Below are 22,928 nucleotides of genomic sequence, written 5' to 3' on the forward strand. Positions count from 1 at the left end.
TCGGCGAATCGGGAGGTCGGTGAGTTCGGCGAGTCGGGAGTTCGGTGAGTTCGGCAAGTCGGAAGATCGGTGAGTTTAGCGAGTCGGGAGGTCGGTGAGTCAGGAGGTCGGTGAGTTCGGCAAGTCGGAAGGTCAGTGAGTTCAGCGAGTCGGAAGGTCGGTGAGCCGGGAGGTCGGTGAATTCGGCGAATCGGAAGGTCGGTGAGTTCAGCGAGTCGGGAGGTTGGTGAGTTTGGCGAGTCGGGAGGTCGTTGAGTTGGGAGGTCGTTGAGTCTGGAGGTCGGTGAGTTCGGCGAGTCGGAAGGTCGGTGAATCGGGAAGTCGGTGAGTTCGGCGAGACGTGGGTGGTCGGTGAATCGGGAGGTCGGCGAGTTCGGCAAGTCAGGAGGTCCATGAATCGGGAGGTTGGTGAATCGAGAGGTCGGAAAGTTGGGAGGTCGGCGAGTTGGGAGGTCGGTGAGTTCGGCGAGTCGGGAGGTTGGTAAGTCGGGAGGTCGGCGGGTTGAAGGTCGGCGAGTTCGGCGAGACGGGAGGTCAGTGCGTTCGGCGAGTCGTAAGGTCGGTGAGTTCGGCGAGTCGGGAGGTCGGTGAGTTCGAGAGGTCGGTGAGTTCGGCGAGTCGGAAGGTCAGTGAGTTCGGGAGGTCGGTGAGTTCAGCGAGTCGGGAGGTCGGTGAGACGGGAGGTCGGCGAGTTGGGAGGTCGGCGAGTTGGGAGGTCGGCGAGTCGGGAAGTCGGTGAGTTTGGCGAGTCGGGAGGTCGGTGAATCGGGAGGACGGTGAGTTCGGCGAGTTGGGAGGTCGGCGAGTCGGGAAGTCGGTGAGTTAGGCGAGTCGGGAGTTCGGTGAATCGGGAGGCCGGCGAGTCAGGAGGTCGGCGATTTGGGAGGTCGGCGAGTTCGGCGAGACGGGAGGTCGGTAAATCGGGAGGTCGGTGAATCGGGAGGTCGTCGAGTCAGGAGGTCGGTGAGTTCGGGAGGTTGGTGAGTTCGGCGAGTCAGCAGGTCGGTGAGTACGGCGAGACGGGAGGTGGGTGAATCGGGAGGTCGGTGAGTTCGGCGAGACGGAAGGTCGGTGAGTTTGGCGAGTCGGGAGGTCGGTGAGTTCGAGAGGTCGGTGAGTTCGGCGAGACGGAAGGTCAGTGACTTCGGCGAGTCAGGAGGTCGGTGAATCGGGAGTTCGGTGAATCGGGAGGTCGGCGAGTCAGGAGGTCGGTGAGTTCGGGAGGTTGGTGAGTTCAGCGAGTCAGCAGGTCGGTGAGTACGGCGAGACGGGAGGTGGGTGAATCGGGAGGTCGCTGACTCAGGAGGTCGGTGAGTTCGGGAGGTTGGTGAGTTCAGCGAGTCAGCAGTTCGGTGAGTTCGGCGAGACGGGAGGTCGGTGAGTCGGGCTGTCGGTGAGTTCGGCGAGTCGGGAGGTTCGTGAGTTCGGTGAGTCGGGACGTCAGTGAGTTCGGTGAGTCTGTAGGTCGGTGAGTTCGGCGAGTCGGGAGGTCGGTGAGTTCGGCGAGACGGGAGGTCGGTGAATCAGGAGGTCGGTGAGTTGGGAGGTCGGCGTGTTGGAAGGTCGGCAAGTTTGGCGAGACAGGAGGCCGGTGAATCGGGACGTTGGTGAGTTCGGCGAGTCGGGAGGTCGATGAAGCGGGAGGTCGGTGAATTCGGCGAGTCAGGTCAGTGAGTTCAGTGAGTCGGGAGGTCGGTGAGTTCAGCGAGTCGGAAGGTCGTTACGTTCAGCGAGTCGGGAGGTCGGTGAGTTCACGAGTCGGGAGGTCGGTGAGGCGTGAGGTCGGCGAGTTCGGAGGTCGGCGTGTTGGGAGGTCTGCGAGGCGGGAGGTCGGTGAATTGGGAGGTCGGTGAGTTCGGCGAGTCGGGAGGTCGGTGAGTTCGGCGAGACGGGAGGTCGGTGAGTTTGGCGAGTCGGGAGGTCGGTGAGTTCGGCGAGTCAGGAGGTCGGTGAGGTTTGTGAGTTCGGTGAGACGGGAGGTCGGTGAGTTCGGTGAGTTCAGCGAGTTGGGAGGTCGGTGAATCGGGAGGTCTGTGAATCGGGAGGTCTGCGAGTTGGGAGGTCGGTGAGTTCGGCGAGTCGGGAGGTCGATGAGTTCGGCAAGTCGGAAGGTCAGTGAGTTCAGCGAGTCGGAAGGTCGGTGAGCCGGGAGGTCGGTGAATTCGGCGAATCGGAAGGTCGGTGAGTTCGGCGAGTCGGGAGGTTGGTGAGTTTGGCGAGTCGGGAGGTCGTTGAGTTGGGAGGTCGTTGAGTCGGGAGGTCGGTGAGTTAGGCGAGTCGGGAGGTCGATGAGTCGGGAGGTCGGTGAGTTTGCCGAGTCGGGAGGTCGTTGAGTCGGGAGGTCGGTGAGTTAGACGAGTCGGGAGGTCGGTGTGTCGGGAGGTCGGTGAGTTTGGCGAGACGTGGGTGGTCGGTGAATCGGGAGGTCGGCGAGTTCGGCAAGTCAGGAGGTCCATGAATTGGGAGGTTGGTGAATCGAGAAGTCGGAAAGTTGGGAGGTCGGCGAGTTGGGAGGTCGGTGAGTTCGGCGAGTCGGGAGGTTGGTAAGTCGGGAGATCGGCGAATTGGGAGGTCGGCGAGTTGAAGGTCGGCGAGTTCGGCGAGTCGGGAGGTCGGTGAGTTCGGCGAGTCGGGAGGTCGGTGAGTTCGAGAGGTCGGTGATTTCGGCGAGTCGGTAGGTCAGTGAGTTCGGGAGGTCGGTGAGTTCAGCGAGTTGGGAGGTCGGTGAGACGGGAGGTCGGCGAGTTGGGAGGTCGGCGAGTTGGGAGGTCGGCGAGTCAGGAAGTCGGTGAGTTTGGCAAGTCGGGAGGTCGGTGAATCGGGAGGACGGTGAGTTCGGCGATTCGGGAGGTCGGTGAATCGGGAGGACGGTGAGTTTGGCGAGTCGGGAGGTCGGTGAATCAGGAGGACGGTGAGTTCGGCAAGTCGGGAGATCGATGAGTTCAGCGAGTCGGGAGGTCGGTGAGTTCGAGAGGTCGGTGAGTTCGGCGAATCAGAAGGTCAATGAGTTTGGGAGGTCGGTGAGTTCGGCGAGTCGGGAGGTCGGTGAATCGGAAGGCCGGCGAGTCAGGAGGTCGGCGAGTCAGGAGGTCGGCGAGTTCGGTGAGACGGGAGGTCGGTGAATCGGGAGGTTGGTGAGTTCGGCGAGTCAGGAGGTCGGTGAATCGGGAGGTCGGTGAATCGGGAGGTCGGCGAGTCAGGAGGTCGGTGAGTTCGGGAGGTTGGTGAGTTCGGCGAGTCAGCAGGTCGGTGAGTACGGCGAGACGGGAGGTTGGTGAGTTTGGAGAGTCGGGAGGTCGTTGAGTTGGGAGGTCGTTGAGTCGGGAGGTCGGTGAGTTAGGCGAGTCAGGAGGTCGGTGAGTCGGGAGGTCGGTGAGTTTGGCGAGACGTGGGTAGTCGGTGAATCGGGAGGTCGGCGAGTTCGGCAAGTCAGGAGGTCCATGAATCGGGAGGTTGGTGAATCGAGAGGTCGGAAAGTTGGGAGGTCGGCGAGTTGGGAGGTCGGTGAGTTCGGCGAGTCGGGAGATTGGTAAGTCGGGAGGTCGGCGAGTTGAAGGTCGGCGAGTTCGGTGAGACGGGAGGTCAGTGAGTTCGGCGAGTCGTAAGGTCGGTGAGTTCGGCGAGTCGGGAGGTCGGTGAGTTCGAGAGGTCGGTGAGTTCGGCGAGTCGGAAGGTCAGTGAGTTCGGGAGGTCGGTGAGTTCAGCGAGTCGGGAGGTCGGTGAGACGGGAGGTCGGCGAGTTAGGCGAGTCGGGAGGTCCATGAATCGGGAGGTTGGTGAATCGAGAGGTCGGAAAGTTGGGAGGTCGGCGAGTTAGGAGGTCGATGAGTTCGGCGAGTCGGGAGGTTGGTAAGTCGGGAGGTCGGCGAATTGGGAGGTCGGCGAGTTGAAGGTCGGCGAGTTCGGCGAGACGGGAGGTCGGTGAGTTCGGCGAGTTCAGCGAGTTGGGAGGTCGGTGAATCGGGAGGTCGGTGAATCGGGAGGTCTGCGAGTTGGGAGGTCGGTGAGTTCGGCGAGTCGGGAGGACGATGAGTTCGGCGAGTCGGGAGGTCGGCGAGTCGGGAGGTCGGCTAATTGGGAGGTCAGCGAGTTGGGAGGTCGGCGAGTTCGGCGAGACGGGCGGTCGGTGAGTTTGGGAGGTTGGTGAGTCGGGAGGTCGGTGAATCGGGCGGTCGGTGAGTTCGGCGAGTCGGAAGGTCGGTGAATCGGGAAGTCGGTGAGTTCGGCGAGTCGGGAGGTCGGTGAGTTCGGCGAGACAGGAGGTAGGTGAGTTCAGCGAGACGGGAGGTCGGTGAATCGGGAGGTCGGCAAGTTAGGATGTCGTTGAGTTCGGCGAGTCGGGAGGTCGGTGAGTTCGGCGAGTCGGGAGTTCGGTGAGTTCGGCAAGTCGGAAGATCGGTGAGTTTAGCGAGTCGGGAGGTAGGTGAGTCAGGAGGTCGGTGAGTTCGGCAAGTCGGAAGGTCAGTGAGTTCAGCGAGTCGGAAGGTCGGTGAGCCGGGAGGTCGGTGAATTCGGCGAATCGGAAGGTCGGTGAGTTCAGCGAGTCGAGAGGTTGGTGAGTTTGGCGAGTCGGGAGGTCGTTGAGTTGGGAGGTTGTTGAGTCGGGAGGTCGGTGAGTTAGGCGAGTCAGGAGGTCGGTGAGTCGAGAGGTTGGTGAGTTTGGCGAGACGTGGGTGGTCGGTGAATCGGGAGGTCGGCGAGTTCGGCAAGTCAGGAGGTCCATGAATCGGGAGGTTGGTGAATCGAGAGGTCGGAAAGTTGGGAGGTCGGCGAGTTGGGAGGTCGGTGAGTTCGGCGAGTCGGGAGGTTGGTAAGCCGGGAGGTCGGCGAATTGGGAGGTCGGCGGGTTGAAGGTCGGCGAGTTCGGCGAGACGGGAGGTCAGTGAGTTCGGCGAGTCGTAAGGTCGGTGAGTTCAGCGAGTCGGGAGGTCGGTGAGTTCGAGAGGTCGGTGAGTTCGGCGAGTCGGAAGGTCAGTGAGTTCGGGAGGTCGGTGAGTTCGGCGAGACGGGAGGTCGGTGAATCAGGAGGTCGGTGAGTTGGGAGGTCGGCGTGTTGGGAGGTCGGCAAGTTTGGCGAGACAGGAGGCCGGTGAATCGGGAGGTTGGTGAGTTCGGCGAGTCGGGAGGTCGATGAAGCGGGAGGTCGGTGAATTCGGCGAGTCAGGTCAGTGAGTTCAGTGAGTCGGGAGGTCGGTGAGTTCAGCGAGTCGGAAGGTCGTTACGTTCAGCGAGTCGGGAGGTCGGTGAGTTCAGCGAGTCGGGAGGTCGGTGAGGCGTGAGGTCGGCGAGTTCGGAGGTCGGCGTGTTGGGAGGTCTGCGAGGCGGGAGGTCGGTGAATTGGGAGGTCGGTGAGTTCGGCGAGTCGGGAGGTCGGTGAGTTCGGCGAGACGGGAGGTCGGTGAGTTCGGCGAGTCGGGAGGTCGGTGAGTTCGGCGAGTCAGGAGGTCGGTGAGGTTTGTGAGTTCGGTGAGACGGGAGGTCGGTGAGTTCGGTGAGTTCAGCGAGTTGGGAGGTCGGTGAATCGGGAGGTCTGTGAATCGGGAGGTCTGCGAGTTGGGAGGTCGGAGAGTTCGGCGAGTCGGGAGGTCGATGAGTTCGGCAAGTCGGAAGCTCAGTGAGTTCAGCGAGTCGGAAGGTCGGTGAGCCGGGAGGTCGGTGAATTCGGCGAATCGGAAGGTCGGTGAGTTCGGCGAGTCGGGAGGTTGGTGAGTTCGGCAAGTCGGAAGGTCAGTGAGTTCAGCGAGTCGGAAGGTCGGTGAGCCGGGAGGTCGGTGAATTCGGCGAATCGGAAGGTCGGTGAGTTCGGCGAGTCGGGAGGTTGGTGAGTTTGGCGAGTCGGGAGGTCGTTGAGTTGGGAGGTCGTTGAGTCGGGAGGTCGGTGAGTTAGGCGAGTCGGGAGGTCGATGAGTCGGGAGGTCGGTGAGTTTGCCGAGTCGGGAGGTCGTTGAGTCGGGAGGTCGGTGAGTTAGACGAGTCGGGAGGTCGGTGTGTCGGGAGGTCGGTGAGTTTGGCGAGACGTGGGTGGTCGGTGAATCGGGAGGTCGGCGAGTTCGGCAAGTCAAGAGGTCCATGAATCGGGAGGTTGGTGAATCGAGAAGTCGGAAAGTTGGGAGGTCGGCGAGTTGGGAGGTCGGTGAGTTCGGCGAGTCGGGAGGTTGGTAAGTCGGGAGATCGGCGAATTGGGAGGTCGGCGAGTTGAAGGTCGGCGAGTTCGGCGAGTCGGGAGGTCGGTGAGTTCGGCGAGTCGGGAGGTCGGTGAGTTCGAGAGGTCGATGATTTCGGCGAGTCGGAAGGTCAGTGAGTTCGGGAGGTCGGTGAGTTCAGCGAGTTGGGAGGTCGGTGAGACGGGAGGTCGGCGAGTTGGGAGGTCGGCGAGTTGGGAGGTCGGCGAGTCAGGAAGTCGGTGAGTTTGGCAAGTCGGGAGGTCGGTGAATCGGGAGGACGGTGAGTTCGGCGATTCGGGAGGTCGGTGAATCGGGAGGACGGTGAGTTTGGCGAGTCGGGAGGTCGGTGAATCAGGAGGACGGTGAGTTCGGCAAGTCGGGAGATCGGTGAGTTCAGCGAGTCGGGAGGTCGGTGAGTTCGGCGAATCGGAAGGTCAATGAGTTTGGGAGGTCGGTGAGTTCGGCGAGTCGGGAGGTCGGTGAATCGGAAGGCCGGCGAGTCAGGAGGTCGGCGAGTCAGGAGGTCGGCGAGTTCGGTGAGACGGGAGGTCGGTGAATCGGGAGGTTGGTGAGTTCGGCGAGTCAGGAGGTCGGTGAATCGGGAGGTCGGTGAGTTCGGGAGGTTGGTGAGTTCGGCGAGTCAGCAGGTCGGTGAGTACGGCGAGACGGGAGGTTGGTGAGTTTGGAGAGTCGGGAGGTCGTTGAGTTGGGAGGTCGTTGAGTCGGGAGGTCGGTGAGTTAGGCGAGTCAGGAGGTCGGTGAGTCGGGAGGTCGGTGAGTTTGGCGAGACATGGGTAGTCGGTGAATCGGGAGGTCGGCGAGTTCGGCAAGTCAGGAGGTCCATGAATCGGGAGGTTGGTGAATCGAGAGGTCGGAAAGTTGGGAGGTCGGCGAGTTGGGAGGTCGGTGAGTTCGGCGAGTCGGGAGGTTGGTAAGTCGGGAGGTCGGCGAATTGGGAGGTCGGCGAGTTCGGCGAATCGGAAGGTCAATGAGTTTGGGAGGTCGGTGAGTTCGGCGAGTCGGGAGGTCGGTGAATCGGAAGGCCGGCGAGTCAGGAGGTCGGCGAGTCAGGAGGTCGGCGAGTTCGGTGAGACGGGAGGTCGGTGAATCGGGAGGTTGGTGAGTTCGGCGAGTCAGGAGGTCGGTGAATCGGGAGGTCGGTGAGTTCGGGAGGTTGGTGAGTTCGGCGAGTCAGCAGGTCGGTGAGTACGGCGAGACGGGAGGTTGGTGAGTTTGGAGAGTCGGGAGGTCGTTGAGTTGGGAGTTCGTTGAGTCGGGAGGTCGGTGAGTTTGGCGAGACATGGGTAGTCGGTGAATCGGGAGGTCGGCGAGTTCGGCAAGTCAGGAGGTCCATGAATCGGGAGGTTGGTGAATCGAGAGGTCGGAAAGTTGGGAGGTCGGCGAGTTGGGAGGTCGGTGAGTTCGGCGAGTCGGGAGGTTGGTAAGTCGGGAGGTCGGCGAATTGGGAGGTCGGCGAGTTCGGCGAGTCGGGAGGTTGGTAAGTCGGGAGGTTGGTAAGTCGGGAGGTCGGCGAGTTGAAGGTCGGCGAGTTCGGTGAGACGGGAGGTCAGTGAGTTCGGCGAGTCGTAAGGTCGGTGAGTTCGGCGAGTCGGGAGGTCGGTGAGTTCGAGAGGTCGGTGAGTTCGGCGAGTCGGAAGGTCAGTGAGTTCGGGAGGTCGGTGAGTTCAGCGAGTCGGGAGGTCGGTGAGATGGGAGGTCGGCGAGTTGGGAGGTCGGCGAGTTGGGAGGTCGGCGAGTCGGGAAGTCGGTGAGTTTGGCGAGTCGGGAGGTCGGTGAATCGGGAGGACGGTGACTTCGGCGAGTCGGGAGGTCGGTGAATCGGGAGGACAGTGAGTTCGGCGAGTCGGGAGATCGGTGAGTTCAGCGAGTCGGGAGGTCGGTGAGTTCGAGAGGTCGGTGAGTTCGGCGAATCGGAAGGTCAGTGAGTTTGGGAGGTCGGTGAGTTCGGCGAGTCGGGAGTTCGGTGAATCGGGAGGCCGGCGAGTCAGGAGGTCGGCGAGTTCGGCGAGACGGGAGGTCGGTGAATCGGGAGGTTGGTGAGTTCGGCGAGTCAGGAGGTCGGTGAATCGGGAGGTTGGTGAGTTCGGCGAGTCAGGAGGTCGGTGAATCGGGAGGTCGATGAATCGGGAGGTTGGCGAGTCAGGAGGTCGGTGAGTTCGGGAGGTTGGTGAGTTCGGCGAGTCAGCAGGTCGGTGAGTATGGCGAGACGGGAGGTGGGTGAATCGGGACGTCGGTGAGTTCGGCGAGACGGAAGGTCGGTGAGTTTGGCGAGTCGGGAGGACGGTGAGTTCGAGAGGTCGGTGAGTTCGGCGAGACGGAAGGTCAGTGAGTTCGGGAGGTTGGTGAGTTCGGCGAGTCAGGAGGTCGGTGAATCGGGAGGTCGGTGAATCGGGAGGTCGGCGAGTCAGGAGGTCGGTGAGTTCGGGAGGTTGGTGAGTTCAGCGAGTCAGCAGGTCGGTGAGTACGGCGCGATGGGAGGTGGGTGAATCGGGAGGTCGGTGAGTTCGGCGAGACGGGAGGTCGGTGAGTCGGGATGTCGGTGAGTTCAGCGAATCGGGAAGTTCGTGAGTTTGGCGAGTCGGAAGGTCGGTGAGTTCGGCGAGTCGGGAGGTTCGTGAGTTCGGTGAGTCGGGACGTCAGTGAGTTCGGTGAGTCGATAGGTCGGTGAGTTCGGCGAGTCGGGAGGTCGGTGAGTTCGGCGAGACGGGAGGTCGGTGAGTTTGGGAGGTTGGTGAGTTGGGAGGTCGGCGTGTTGGGAGGTCGGCAAGTTCGGCGAGACAGGAGGCCGGTGAATCGGGAGGTTGGTGAGTTCGGCGAGTCGGGAGGTCGATGAATCGGGAGGTCGGTGAGTTCGGCTTGTCGGAAGGTCGGTGAGTTCGGCGAGTCAGGTCAGTGAGTACAGTGAGTCGGGAGGTCGGTGAGTTCAGCGAGTCGGAAGGTCGGTAAGTTCAGCGAGTCGGGAGGTCGGTGAGTTCAGCGAGTCGGGAGGACGGTGAGACGTGAGGTCGCCGAGTTCGGAGGTCGGCGAGTTGGGAGGTCTGCGAGGCGGGAGGTCGGTGAATTGGGAGGTCAGTGAGTTCGGCGAGTCGGGAGGTCGGTGAGTTCGGCGAGACAGGAGGTCGGTGAGTTCGGCGAGTCGGGAGGTCGGTGAGTTCGGCGAATCAGGAGGTCGGTGAGGTTTGTGAGTTCGGCGAGACGGGAGGTCGGTGAGTTCGGTGAGTTCAGCGAGTTGGGAGGTCGGTGAATCGGGAGGTCTGTGAATCGGGAATTCGGCGAGTCGGGAGGTCGATGAGTTCGGCGAGTCGGGAGGTCGGCGAGTCGGGAGGTCGGCTAATTGGGAGGTCAGCGAGTTGGGAGGTCGGCGAGTTCGGCGAGATGGGAGGTCGGTGAGTTTGGGAGGTTGGTGAGTCGGGTGGTCGGTGAATCGGGCGGTCGGTTAGTTCGGCGAGTCGGAAGGTCGGTGAATCGGGAAGTCGGTGAGATCGGCGAGTCCGGAGGTCGGTGAGTTCAGCGAGACAGGAGGTCGGTGAGTTCGGCGAGATGGGAGGTCGGTGAATTGGGAGGTCGGCAAGTTAGGAGGTCGGCGAGTTGGGAGGTCGGTGAGTTCGGCAAGTCGGAAGATCGGTGAGTTTAGCGAGTCGGGAGGTCGGTGATTCGGGAGGTCGGTGAGTTCGGCAAGTCGGAAGGTCAGTGAGTTCAGCGAGTCGGAAGGTCGGTGAGCCGGGAGGTCGGTGAATTCGGCGAATCGGAAGGTCGGTGAGTTCGGCGAGTCGGGAGGTTGGTGAGTTTGGCGAGTCGGGAGGTCGTTGAGTTGGGAGGTCGTTGAGTCGGGAGGTCGGTGAGTTAGGCGAGTCGGGAGGTCGACGAGTCGGGAGGTCGGTGAGTTTGCCGAGTCGGGAGGTCGTTGAGTCGGGAGGTCGGTGAGTTAGACGAGTCGGGAGGTCGGTGTGTCGGGAGGTCGGTGAGTTTGGCGAGACGTGGGTGGTCGGTGAATCGGGAGGTCGGCGAGTTCGGCAAGTCAGGAGGTCCATGAATCGGGAGGTTGGTGAATCGAGAAGTCGGAAAGTTGGGAGGTCGGCGAGTTGGGAGGTCGGTGAGTTCGGCGAGTCGGGAGGTTGGTAAGTCGGGAGGTCGGCGAATTGGGAGGTCGGCGAGTTGAAGGTCGGCGAGTTCGGCGAGTCGGGAGGTCGGTGAGTTCGGCGAGTCGGGAGGTCGGTGAGTTCGAGAGGTCGGTGATTTCGGCGAGTCGGAAGGTCAGTGAGTTCGGGAGGTCGGTGAGTTCAGCGAGTTGGGAGGTCGGTGAGACGGGAGGTCGGCGAGTTGGGAGGTCGGCGAGTTGGGAGGTCGGCGAGTCAGGAAGTCGGTGAGTTTGGCGAGTCGGGAGGTCGGTGAATCGGGAGGACGGTGAGTTCGGCGATTCGGGAGGTCGGTGAATCGGGAGGACGGTGAGTTTGGCGAGTCGGGAGGTCGGTGAATCAGGAGGACGGTGAGTTCGGCAAGTCGGGAGATCGGTGAGTTCAGCGAGTCGGGAGGTCGGTGAGTTCGAGAGGTCGGTGAGTTCGGCGAATCGGAAGGTCAATGAGTTTGGGAGGTCGGTGAGTTCGGCGAGTCGGGAGGTCGGTGAATCGGAAGGCCGGCGAGTCAGGAGGTCGGCGAGTCAGGAGGTCGGCGAGTTCGGTGAGACGGGAGGTCGGTGAATCGGGAGGTTGGTGAGTTCGGCGAGTCAGGAGGTCGGTGAATCGGGAGGTCGGTGAGTTCGGGAGGTTGGTGAGTTCGGCGAGTCAGCAGGTCGGTGAGTACGGCGAGACGGGAGGTTGGTGAGTTTGGAGAGTCGGGAGGTCGTTGAGTTGGGAGGTCGTTGAGTCGGGAGGTCGGTGAGTTAGGCGAGTCAGGAGGTCGGTGAGTCGGGAGGTCGGTGAGTTTGGCGAGACGTGGGTAGTCGGTGAATCGGGAGGTCGGCGAGTTCGGCAAGTCAGGAGGTCCATGAATCGGAAGGTTGGTGAATCGAGAGGTCGGAAAGTTGGGAGGTCGGCGAGTTGGGAGGTCGGTGAGTTCGGCGAGTCGGGAGGTTGGTAAGTCGGGAGGTCGGCGAGTTGAAGGTCGGCGAGTTCGGTGAGACGGGAGGTCAGTGAGTTCGGCGAGTCGTAAGGTCGGTGAGTTCGGCGAGTCGGGAGGTCGGTGAGTTCGAGAGGTCGGTGAGTTCGGCGAGTCGGAAGGTCAGTGAGTTCGGGAGGTCGGTGAGTTCAGCGAGTCGGGAGGTCGGTGAGACGGGAGGTCGGCGAGTTGGGAGGTCGGCGAGTTGGGAGGTCGGCGAGTCGGGAAGTCGGTGAGTTTGGCGAGTCGGGAGGTCGGTCAATCGGGAGGACGGTGACTTCGGCGAGTCGGGAGGTCGGTGAATCGGGAGGACAGTGAGTTCGGCGAGTCGGGTGATCGGTGAGTTCAGCGAGTCGGGAGGTCGGTGAGTTCGAGAGGTCGGTGAGTTCGGCGAATCGGAAGGTCAGTGAGTTTGGGAGGTCGGTGAGTTCGGCGAGTCGGGAGTTCGGTGAATCGGGAGGCCGGCGAGTCAGGAGGTCGGCGAGTTCGGCGAGACGGGAGGTCGGTGAATCGGGAGGTTGGTGAGTTCGGCGAGTCAGGAGGTCGGTGAATCGGGAGGTTGGTGAGTTCGGCGAGTCAGGAGGTCGGTGAATCGGGAGGTCGATGAATCGGGAGGTTGGCGAGTCAGGAGGTCGGTGAGTTCGGGAGGTTGGTGAGTTCGGCGAGTCAGCAGGTCGGTGAGTATGGCGAGACGGGAGGTGGGTGAATCGGGACGTCGGTGAGTTCGGCGAGACGGAAGGTCGGTGAGTTTGGCGAGTCGGGAGGTCGGTGAGTTCGAGAGGTCGGTGAGTTCGGCGAGACGGAAGGTCAGTGAGTTCGGGAGGTTGGTGAGTTCGGCGAGTCAGGAGGTCGGTGAATCGGGAGGTCGGTGAATCGGGAGGTCGGCGAGTCAGGAGGTCGGTGAGTTCGGGAGGTTGGTGAGTTCAGTGAGTCAGCAGGTCGGTGAGTACGGCGCGATGGGAGGTGGGTGAATCGGGAGGTCGGTGAGTTCGGCGAGACGGGAGGTCGGTGAGTCGGGATGTCGGTGAGTTCAGCGAATCGGGAAGTTCGTGAGTTTGGCGAGTCGGAAGGTCGGTGAGTTCGGCGAGTCGGGAGGTTCTTGAGTTCGGTGAGTCGGGACGTCAGTGAGTTCGGTGAGTCGATAGGTCGGTGAGTTCGGCGAGTCGGGAGGTCGGTGAGTTCGGCGAGACGGGAGGTCGGTGAGTTTGGGAGGTTGGTGAGTTGGGAGGTCGGCGTGTTGGGAGGTCGGCAAGTTCGGCGAGACAGGAGGCCGGTGAATCGGGAGGTTGGTGAGTTCGGCGAGTCGGGAGGTCGATGAATCGGGAGGTCGGTGAGTTCGGCTTGTCGGAAGGTCGGTGAGTTCGGCGAGTCAGGTCAGTGAGTTCAGTGAGTCGGGAGGTCGGTGAGTTCAGCGAGTCGGAAGGTCGGTAAGTTCAGCGAGTCGGGAGGTCGGTGAGTTCAGCGAGTCGGGAGGACGGTGAGACGTGAGGTCGCCGAGTTCGGAGGTCGGCGAGTTGGGAGGTCTGCGAGGTGGGAGGTCGGTGAATTGGGAGGTCAGTGAGTTCGGCGAGTCGGGAGGTCGGTGAGTTCGGCGAGACAGGAGGTCGGTGAGTTCGGCGAGTCGGGAGGTCGGTGAGTTCGGCGAATCAGGAGGTCGGTGAGGTTTGTGAGTTCGGCGAGACGGGAGGTCGGTGAGTTCGGTGAGTTCAGCGAGTTGGGAGGTCGGTGAATCGGGAGGTCTGTGAATCGGGAATTCGGCGAGTCGGGAGGTCGATGAGTTCGGCGAGTCGGGAGGTCGGCGAGTCGGGAGGTCGGCTAATTGGGAGGTCAGCGAGTTGGGAGGTCGGCGAGTTCGGCGAGATGGGAGGTCGGTGAGTTTGGGAGGTTGGTGAGTCGGGTGGTCGGTGAATCGGGCGGTCGGTTAGTTCGGCGAGTCGGAAGGTCGGTGAATCGGGAAGTCGGTGAGATCGGCGAGTCCGGAGGTCGGTGAGTTCAGCGAGACAGGAGGTCGGTGAGTTCGGCGAGATGGGAGGTCGGTGAATCGGGAGGTCGGCAAGTTAGGAGGTCGGCGAGTTGGGAGGTCGGTGAGTTCGGCAAGTCGGAAGATCGGTGAGTTTAGCGAGTCGGGAGGTCGGTGATTCGGGAGGTCGGTGAGTTCGGCAAGTCGGAAGGTCAGTGAGTTCAGCGAGTCGGAAGGTCGGTGAGCCGGGAGGTCGGTGAATTCGGCGAATCGGAAGGTCGGTGAGTTCGGCGAGTCGGGAGGTTGGTGAGTTTGGCGAGTCGGGAGGTCGTTGAGTTGGGAGGTCGTTGAGTCGGGAGGTCGGTGAGTTAGGCGAGTCGGGAGGTCGACGAGTCGGGAGGTCGGTGAGTTTGCCGAGTCGGGAGGTCGTTGAGTCGGGAGGTCGGTGAGTTAGACGAGTCGGGAGGTCGGTGTGTCGGGAGGTCGGTGAGTTTGGCGAGACGTGGGTGGTCGGTGAATCGGGAGGTCGGCGAGTTCGGCAAGTCAGGAGGTCCATGAATCGGGAGGTTGGTGAATCGAGAAGTCGGAAAGTTGGGAGGTCGGCGAGTTGGGAGGTCGGTGAGTTCGGCGAGTCGGGAGGTTGGTAAGTCGGGAGGTCGGCGAATTGGGAGGTCGGCGAGTTGAAGGTCGGCGAGTTCGGCGAGTCGGGAGGTCGGTGAGTTCGGCGAGTCGGGAGGTCGGTGAGTTCGAGAGGTCGGTGATTTCGGCGAGTCGGAAGGTCAGTGAGTTCGGGAGGTCGGTGAGTTCAGCGAGTTGGGAGGTCGGTGAGACGGGAGGTCGGCGAGTTGGGAGGTCGGCGAGTTGGGAGGTCGGCGAGTCAGGAAGTCGGTGAGTTTGGCGAGTCGGGAGGTCGGTGAATTGGGAGGACGGTGAGTTCGGCGATTCGGGAGGTCGGTGAATCGGGAGGACGGTGAGTTTGGCGAGTCGGGAGGTCGGTGAATCAGGAGGACGGTGAGTTCGGCAAGTCGGGAGATCGGTGAGTTCAGCGAGTCGGGAGGTCGGTGAGTTCGAGAGGTCGGTGAGTTCGGCGAATCGGAAGGTCAATGAGTTTGGGAGGTCGGTGAGTTCGGCGAGTCGGGAGGTCGGTGAATCGGAAGGCCGGCGAGTCAGGAGGTCGGCGAGTCAGGAGGTCGGCGAGTTCGGTGAGACGGGAGGTCGGTGAATCGGGAGGTTGGTGAGTTCGGCGAGTCAGGAGGTCGGTGAATCGGGAGGTCGGTGAGTTCGGGAGGTTGGTGAGTTCGGCGAGTCAGCAGGTCGGTGAGTACGGCGAGACGGGAGGTTGGTGAGTTTGGAGAGTCGGGAGGTCGTTGAGTTGGGAGGTCGTTGAGTCGGGAGGTCGGTGAGTTAGGCGAGTCAGGAGGTCGGTGAGTCGGGAGGTCGGTGAGTTTGGCGAGACGTGGGTAGTCGGTGAATCGGGAGGTCGGCGAGTTCGGCAAGTCAGGAGGTCCATGAATCGGAAGGTTGGTGAATCGAGAGGTCGGAAAGTTGGGAGGTCGGCGAGTTGGGAGGTCGGTGAGTTCGGCGAGTCGGGAGGTTGGTAAGTCGGGAGGTCGGCGAGTTGAAGGTCGGCGAGTTCGGTGAGACGGGAGGTCAGTGAGTTCGGCGAGTCGTAAGGTCGGTGAGTTCGGCGAGTCGGGAGGTCGGTGAGTTCGAGAGGTCGGTGAGTTCGGCGAGTCGGAAGGTCAGTGAGTTCGGGAGGTCGGTGAGTTCAGCGAGTCGGGAGGTCGGTGAGACGGGAGGTCGGCGAGTTGGGAGGTCGGCGAGTTGGGAGGTCGGCGAGTCGGGAAGTCGGTGAGTTTGGCGAGTCGGGAGGTCGGTCAATCGGGAGGACGGTGACTTCGGCGAGTCGGGAGGTCGGTGAATCGGGAGGACAGTGAGTTCGGCGAGTCGGGTGATCGGTGAGTTCAGCGAGTCGGGAGGTCGGTGAGTTCGAGAGGTCGGTGAGTTCGGCGAATCGGAAGGTCAGTGAGTTTGGGAGGTCGGTGAGTTCGGCGAGTCGGGAGTTCGGTGAATCGGGAGGCCGGCGAGTCAGGAGGTCGGCGAGTTCGGCGAGACGGGAGGTCGGTGAATCGGGAGGTTGGTGAGTTCGGCGAGTCAGGAGGTCGGTGAATCGGGAGGTTGGTGAGTTCGGCGAGTCAGGAGGTCGGTGAATCGGGAGGTCGATGAATCGGGAGGTTGGCGAGTCAGGAGGTCGGTGAGTTCGGGAGGTTGGTGAGTTCGGCGAGTCAGCAGGTCGGTGAGTATGGCGAGACGGGAGGTGGGTGAATCGGGACGTCGGTGAGTTCGGCGAGACGGAAGGTCGGTGAGTTTGGCGAGTCGGGAGGTCGGTGAGTTCGAGAGGTCGGTGAGTTCGGCGAGACGGAAGGTCAGTGAGTTCGGGAGGTTGGTGAGTTCGGCGAGTCAGGAGGTCGGTGAATCGGGAGGTCGGTGAATCGGGAGGTCGGCGAGTCAGGAGGTCGGTGAGTTCGGGAGGTTGGTGAGTTCAGTGAGTCAGCAGGTCGGTGAGTACGGCGCGATGGGAGGTGGGTGAATCGGGAGGTCGGTGAGTTCGGCGAGACGGGAGGTCGGTGAGTCGGGATGTCGGTGAGTTCAGCGAATCGGGAAGTTCGTGAGTTTGGCGAGTCGGAAGGTCGGTGAGTTCGGCGAGTCGGGAGGTTCTTGAGTTCGGTGAGTCGGGACGTCAGTGAGTTCGGTGAGTCGATAGGTCGGTGAGTTCGGCGAGTCGGGAGGTCGGTGAGTTCGGCGAGACGGGAGGTCGGTGAGTTTGGGAGGTTGGTGAGTTGGGAGGTCGGCGTGTTGGGAGGTCGGCAAGTTCGGCGAGACAGGAGGCCGGTGAATCGGGAGGTTGGTGAGTTCGGCGAGTCGGGAGGTCGATGAATCGGGAGGTCGGTGAGTTCGGCTTGTCGGAAGGTCGGTGAGTTCGGCGAGTCAGGTCAGTGAGTTCAGTGAGTCGGGAGGTCGGTGAGTTCAGCGAGTCGGAAGGTCGGTAAGTTCAGCGAGTCGGGAGGTCGGTGAGTTCAGCGAGTCGGGAGGACGGTGAGACGTGAGGTCGCCGAGTTCGGAGGTCGGCGAGTTGGGAGGTCTGCGAGGTGGGAGGTCGGTGAATTGGGAGGTCAGTGAGTTCGGCGAGTCGGGAGGTCGGTGAGTTCGGCGAGACAGGAGGTCGGTGAGTTCGGCGAGTCGGGAGGTCGGTGAGTTCGGCGAATCAGGAGGTCGGTGAGGTTTGTGAGTTCGGCGAGACGGGAGGTCGGTGAGTTCGGTGAGTTCAGCGAGTTGGGAGGTCGGTGAATCGGGAGGTCTGTGAATCGGGAATTCGGCGAGTCGGGAGGTCGATGAGTTCGGCGAGTCGGGAGGTCGGCGAGTCGGGAGGTCGGCTAATTGGGAGGTCAGCGAGTTGGGAGGTCGGCGAGTTCGGCGAGATGGGAGGTCGGTGAGTTTGGGAGGTTGGTGAGTCGGGTGGTCGGTGAATCGGGCGGTCGGTTAGTTCGGCGAGTCGGAAGGTCGGTGAATCGGGAAGTCGGTGAGATCGGCGAGTCCGGAGGTCGGTGAGTTCAGCGAGACAGGAGGTCGGTGAGTTCGGCGAGATGGGAGGTCGGTGAATCGGGAGGTCGGCAAGTTAGGAGGTCGGCGAGTTGGGAGGTCGGTGAGTTCGGCAAGTCGGAAGATCGGTGAGTTTAGCGAGTCGGGAGGTCGGTGATTCGGGAGGTCGGTGAGTTCGGCAAGTCGGAAGGTCAGTGAGTTCAGCGAGTCGGAAGGTCGGTGAGCCGGGAGGTCGGTGAATTCGGCGAATCGGAAGGTCGGTGAGTTCGGCGAGTCGGGAGGTTGGTGAGTTTGGCGAGTCGGGAGGTCGTTGAGTTGGGAGGTCGTTGAGTCGGGAGGTCGGTGAGTTAGGCGAGTCGGGAGGTCGGTGAGTCGGGAGGTCGGTGAGTTTGGCGAGACGTGGGTGGTCGGTGAATCGGGAGTTCGGCGAGTTCGGCAAGTCAGGAGGTCCATGAATCGGGAGGTTGGTGAATCGAGAGGTCGGAAAGTTGGGAGGTCGGCGAGTTGGGAGGTCGGTGAGTTCGGCGAGTCGGGAGGTTGGTAATTCGGGAGGTCGGCGAATTGGGAGGTCGGCGAGTTCGGCGAGACGGGAGGTCGGTGAGTTCGGCGAGTCGGGAGGTCGGTGAGTTCGGCGAGTCGGGAGGTCAGTGAGTTCGAGAGGTCGGTGAGTTCGGCAAGTCGAAAGGTCAGTGAGTTCGGGAGGTCGGTGAGTTCAGCGAGTCGGTAGGTCGGTGAGACGGGAGGTCGGCGAGTTGGGAGGTTGGCGAGTTGGGAGGTCGGCGAGTCAGGAAGTCGGTGAGTTTGGCGAGTCGGGAGGTCGGTGAATCGGGAGGACGGTGAGTTCGGCGATTCGGGAGGTCGGTGAATCGGGAGGACAGTGAGTTCAGCGAGTCGGGAGGTCGGTGAGTTCGAGAGGTCGGTGAGTTCGGTGACTCGGAAGGTCAGTGAGTTCGGGATGTCGGTGAGTTCGGCGAGTCGGGAGGTCGGTGAATCGGGAGGTCGGTGAGTCGGGAGGTCGGTGAATTGGGAGGTCGGTGAGTTCGGCGAGTCGGGAGGTCGGTGAATTGGGAGGTCGGTGAGTTCGGCGAGTCGGAAGGTCGGTGAGTTCGGCGAGTCAGGAGGTCGGTGAGTTCAGTGAGTCGGGAGGTCGGTGATTTCGGAAATTCGGAAGGTCGGTGAGTTCGGCGAGTTGGAAGGTCGGTGAGTTCGGCGAGTCAGGAGGTCAGTGAGTTCAGCGAGTCGGGAGGTCGGTGAGACGGGAGGTCGGTGAATCGGGAGGTCAGGAGGTTGGCGAGTTCTGCGAGTCGGGAGGTCGGTGAATCGGGAGGTCGGGAGGTCGGTGAGTTCGGCGAGTCGGGAGGTCGGTGAGTTCGGCGAGACGGGAGGTCGGTGAATTGGGAGGTCGGTGAATCGGGAGGTCGGCGAGTTGGGAGGTCGGTGAGATCCGCGATTCGGGAGGTCGGTGAGTTCGGGGAGTCGGGAGGTCGGCGAGTCGGGAGGTCGGCGAATTGGGAGGTCGGCGAGTTGGGAGGTCGGCGAGTTCGGCGAGTCAGGAGGTCGGTGAATCGGGAGGTTGATAAGTTCGGCAAGTCGGGAGGTCGGTGAATCGGGGGGTCGGTGAGTTCGGCGAGTCGGGAGGTCGGTGAGTTCTGCGAGTCGGGAGGTCGGTGAGTTCGAGAGGTCGGTGAGTTCGGTGACTCGGAAGGTCAGTGAGTTCGGGAGGTCGGTGAGTTCGGCGAGTCAGGAGGTCGGTGAATCGGGAGGTTGGTGAGTACGGCGAGTCGAGAGGTCGGTGAATCGGGAGGTCGGTGAGTTCGGCGAGTCTGGAGGTCGGTGAATCGGGAGGTCGGTGAGTTCGGCAAGTCGGAAGGTCGGTGAGTTCGGCGAGTCGGTTCAGTGAGTTCAATGAGTCGGGAGGTCGGTGATTTCGGAAATTCGGAAGGTCGGTGAGTTCGGCGAGTTGGAAGGTCGGTGAGTTCGGCGAGTCGGGAGGTCGGTGAGTTCAGCGAGTCGGGAGGTCTGTTAGACGGGAGGTCGGTGAATCGGGAGGTCGGCGAGTTCTGCGAGTCGGGAGGTCGGTGAATCGGGAGGTCGGAAGATCGGTGTGTTCAGCGAGTCGGGAGTTCGGTGAGTTTGGCGAGTCAGAAGGTCAGTGAATCGGGAGGTCGGCGAGTGGGGAGGTTGGTGAGTTTGGCGAGTCGGGAGGTCGTTGAGTCGGGAGGTCGGTGAGTTCAGCGAGTCGGGAGGTCGCTGAGTTCGGTGAGTCGGGAGTTCGGTGAGGTTGGCGAGACAGGAGGTCAGTGAATCGGCAGGTCGGCGAGTTCGGCAAGTCAGGAGGTCCGTGAATCGGGAGGTCGGTGAGTTCGAGAGGTCGGTGAGTTCGGTGACTCGGAAGGTCAGTGAGTTCGGGATGTCGGTGAGTTCGGCGAGTCAGGAGGTCGGTGAATCGGGAGGTCGGTGAGTTCGGCGAGTCGGGAGGTCGGTGAATCGGGAGGTCGGTGAGTCGGGAGGTCGGTGAATCGGGAGGTCGGTGAGTTCGGCGAGTCGGGAGGTCGGTGAATTGGGAGGTCGGTGAGTTCGGCGAGTCGGAAGGTCGGTGAGTTCGGCGAGTCAGGAGGTCGGTGAGTTCAGTGAGTCGGGAGGTCGGTGATTTCGGAAATTCGGAAGGTCGGTGAGTTCGGCGAGTTGGAAGGTCGGTGAGTTCGGCGAGTCGGGAGCTCGGTGAGTTCAGCGAGTCGGGAGGTCGGTGAGACGGGAGGTCGGTGAATCGGGAGGTCGGGAGGTCGGCGAGTTCTGCGAGTCGGGAGGTCGGTGAATCGGGAAGTCGGGAGGTCGGTGAGTTCAGCGAGTCGGGAGGTCGGTGAGTTCGGCGAGACGGGAGGTCGGTGAATTGTGAGGTCGGTGAATCGGGAGGTCGGCGAGTTGGGAGGTCGGTGAGATCGGCGATTCGGGAGGTCGGTGAGTTCGGCGAGTCGGGAGGTCGGCGAGTCGGGTGGTCGGCGATTTGGGAGGTCGGCGAGTTGGGAGGTCGGCGAGTTCGGCGAGTCAGGAGGTCGGTGAATCGGGAGGTTGATAAGTTCGGCAAGTCGGGAGGTCGGTGAATCGGGGGGTCGGTGAGTTCGGCGAGTCGGGAGGTCGGTGAATTCTGCGAGTCGGGAGGTCGGTGAGTTCGAGAGGTCGGTGAGTTCGGTGACTCGGAAGGTCAGTGAGTTCGGGAGGTCGGTGAGTTCGGCGAGTCAGGAGGTCGGTGAATCGGGAGGTTGGTGAGTACGGCGAGTTGGGAGGTCGGTGAATCGGGAGGTCGGTGAGTTCGGCGAGTCGGGAGGTCGGTGAATCGGGAGGTCCGTGAGTTCGGCGAGTCGGAAGGTCGGTGAGTTCGGCGAGTCGGTTCAGTGAGTTCAATGAGTAGGGAGGTCGGTGATTTCGGAAATTCGGAAGGTCGGTGAGTTCGGCGAGTTGGAAGGTCGGTGAGTTCGGCGAGTCGGGAGGTCGGTGAGTTCAGCGAGTCGGGAGGTCTGTTGGACGGGAGGTCGGTGAATCGGGAGGTTGGCGAGTTCTGCGAGTCGGGAGGTCGGTGAATCGGGAGGTCGGTGAGTTCGGCGAGTCGGGAGGTCGGTGAGTTCGGCGAGACGGGAGGTCGGTGAGTTCGGGAGTTCGGCGAATTGGGAGGTCGGCGAGTTGGGAGGTCAGCGGGTTCGGCGAGTCGGGAGGTCGGTGAATCGGGAGGTTGATGAGTTCAGCGAGTCGGGAGGTCGGTGAATCGGGAGGTCGGTGAGTTCGGCGAGTCGGGTCAGTGAGTTCAGTGAGTCGGGAGGTCGGTGAGTTCAGCGAGTCGGAAGGTCGGTGAATCGGGAGGTCGGTGAGTTTGGCGAGTCGGGAGATCGGTGAATCGGGAGGACGGTGAGTTCGGCGAGTCGGGAGTTCGGTGAGTTCGGCGAGTCAGGAGGTCGGTGAGTTCGAGAGGTCGGTGAGTTCGGCGAATCAGAAGGTCAGTGAGTTCGGGAGGTCGGTGAGTTCGGCGAGTCGGGAGGTCGGTGAATCGGGAGGTTGGTGAATCGGGAGGCCGGCGAGTCAGGAGGTCGGTGAGTTCGGGAGGTTGGTGAGTTCGGCGAGTCGGGAGGTCAGTGAGTTTGGCGAGTCAGGAGGTCGGCGAGTTCGGCAAGTCAGGAGTTCGGTGATTTCGGCGAGACGGGAGGTCGGTGAATCGGGAGGTCGGTAAATCGGCAGGTCAGCAAGTTGGGAGGTTGGCGAGTTGGGAGGTCGGTGAGTTCGGCGAGTCGGGAGGTCGGTGAGTTCGGCGAGTCGGGAGGTCAGTGAGTTTGGCGAGTCAGGAGGTCGGCGAGTTCGGCAAGTCAGGAGGTCCATGAATCGGGAGGTCGGCAAGTTGGGAGGTTGGCGAGTTGGGCGGTCGGTGAGTTCGGGAGGTTGGTGAGTTCGGCGAGTCGGGAGGTTGGTAAGTCGGGAGGTCGGCGAATTGGGAGGTCGGCGAGTTGAAGGTCGGCGAGTTCGGCGAGACGGGAGGTCGGTGAATCGGGAGGTCGGTGAATCGGGAGGTCTGCGAGTTGGGAGGTCGGTGAGTTCGGCGAGTCGGGAGGTCGGTGAGTTCGGCGAGTCGGGAGGTCGGCGGGTTGGGAGGTCGGCTAATTGGGAGGTCAGCGAGTCGGAAGGTCGGTAAGTTCAGCGAGTCGGTAGGTCGGTGAGTTCAGCGAGTCGGGAGGTCGGTGAGACGTGAGGTCGGCGAGTTCGGAGGTCGGCTAGTTGGGAGGTCTGCGAGGCGGGAGGTCGGTGAATTGGGAGGTCGGTGAGTTCGGCGAGTCGGGAGGTCGGTGAGTTCAGCGAGACAGGAGGTCGGTGAGTTCGGCGAGTCGGGAGGTCGGTGAGTTCGGCGAATCAGGAGGTCGGTGAGGTTTGTGAGTTCGGCGAGACGGGAGGTCGGTGAGTTCGGTGAGTTCAGCGAGTTGGGAGGTCGGTGAATCGGGAGGTCTGTGAATCGGGAATTCGGCGAGTCGGGAGGTCGATGAGTTCGGCGAGTCGGGAGGTCGGCGAGTCGGGAGGTCGGCTAATTGGGTGGTCAGCGAGTTGGGAGGTCGGCGAGTTCGGCGAGATGGGAGGTCGGTGAGTTTGGGAGGTTGGTGAGTCGGGTGGTCGGTGAATCGGGCGGTCGGTTAGTTCGGCGAGTCGGAAGGTCGGTGAATCGGGAAGTCGGTGAGATCGGCGAGTCCGGAGGTCGGTGAGTTCAGCGAGACAGGAGGTCGGTGAGTTCGGCGAGATGGGAGGTCGGTGAATCGGGAGGTCGGCAAGTTAGGAGGTCGGCAAGTTGGGAGGTCGGTGAGTTCGGCAAGTGGGAAGATCGGTGAGTTTAGCGAGTCGGGAGGTCGGTAATTCGGGAGGTCGGTGAGTTCGGCAAGTCGGAAGGTCAGTGAGTTCAGCGAGTCGGAAGGTCGGTGAGCCGGGAGGTCGGTGAATTCGGCGAATCGGAAGGTCGGTGAGTTCGGCGAGTCGGGAGGTTGGTGAGTTTGGCGAGTCGGGAGGTCGTTGAGTTGGGAGGTCGTTGAGTCGGGAGGTCGGTGAGTTAGGCGAGTCGGGAGGTCGGTGAGTCGGGAGGTCGGTGAGTTTGGCGAGACGTGGGTGGTCGGTGAATCGGGAGTTCGGCGAGTTCGGCAAGTCAGGATGTCCATGAATCGGGAGGTTGGTGAATCGAGAGGTCGGAAAGTTGGGAGGTCGGCGAGTTGGGAGGTCGGTGAGTTCGGCGAGTCGGGAGGTTGGTAAGTCGGGAGGTCGGCGAATTGGGAGGTCGGCGAGTTCGGCGAGACGGGAGGTCGGTGAGTTCGGCGAGTCGGGAGGTCGGTGAGTTCGAGAGGTCGGTGAGTTCGGCGAGTCGAAAGGTCAGTGAGTTCGGGAGGTCGGTGAGTTCAGCGAGTCGGGAGGTCGGTGAGACGGGAGGTCGGCGAGTTGGGAGGTCGGCGAGTCAGGAAGTCGGTGAGTTTGGCGAGTCGGGAGGTCGGTGAATCGGGAGGACGGTGAGTTCGGCGATTCGGGAGGTCGGTGAATCGGGAGGACAGTGAGTTCAGCGAGTCGGGAGGTCGGTG

This window comes from Pristiophorus japonicus, chromosome 6, assembly GCF_044704955.1.
Source record: "Pristiophorus japonicus isolate sPriJap1 chromosome 6, sPriJap1.hap1, whole genome shotgun sequence".
NCBI classification, from domain to species: Eukaryota; Metazoa; Chordata; class Chondrichthyes; family Pristiophoridae; genus Pristiophorus; species Pristiophorus japonicus.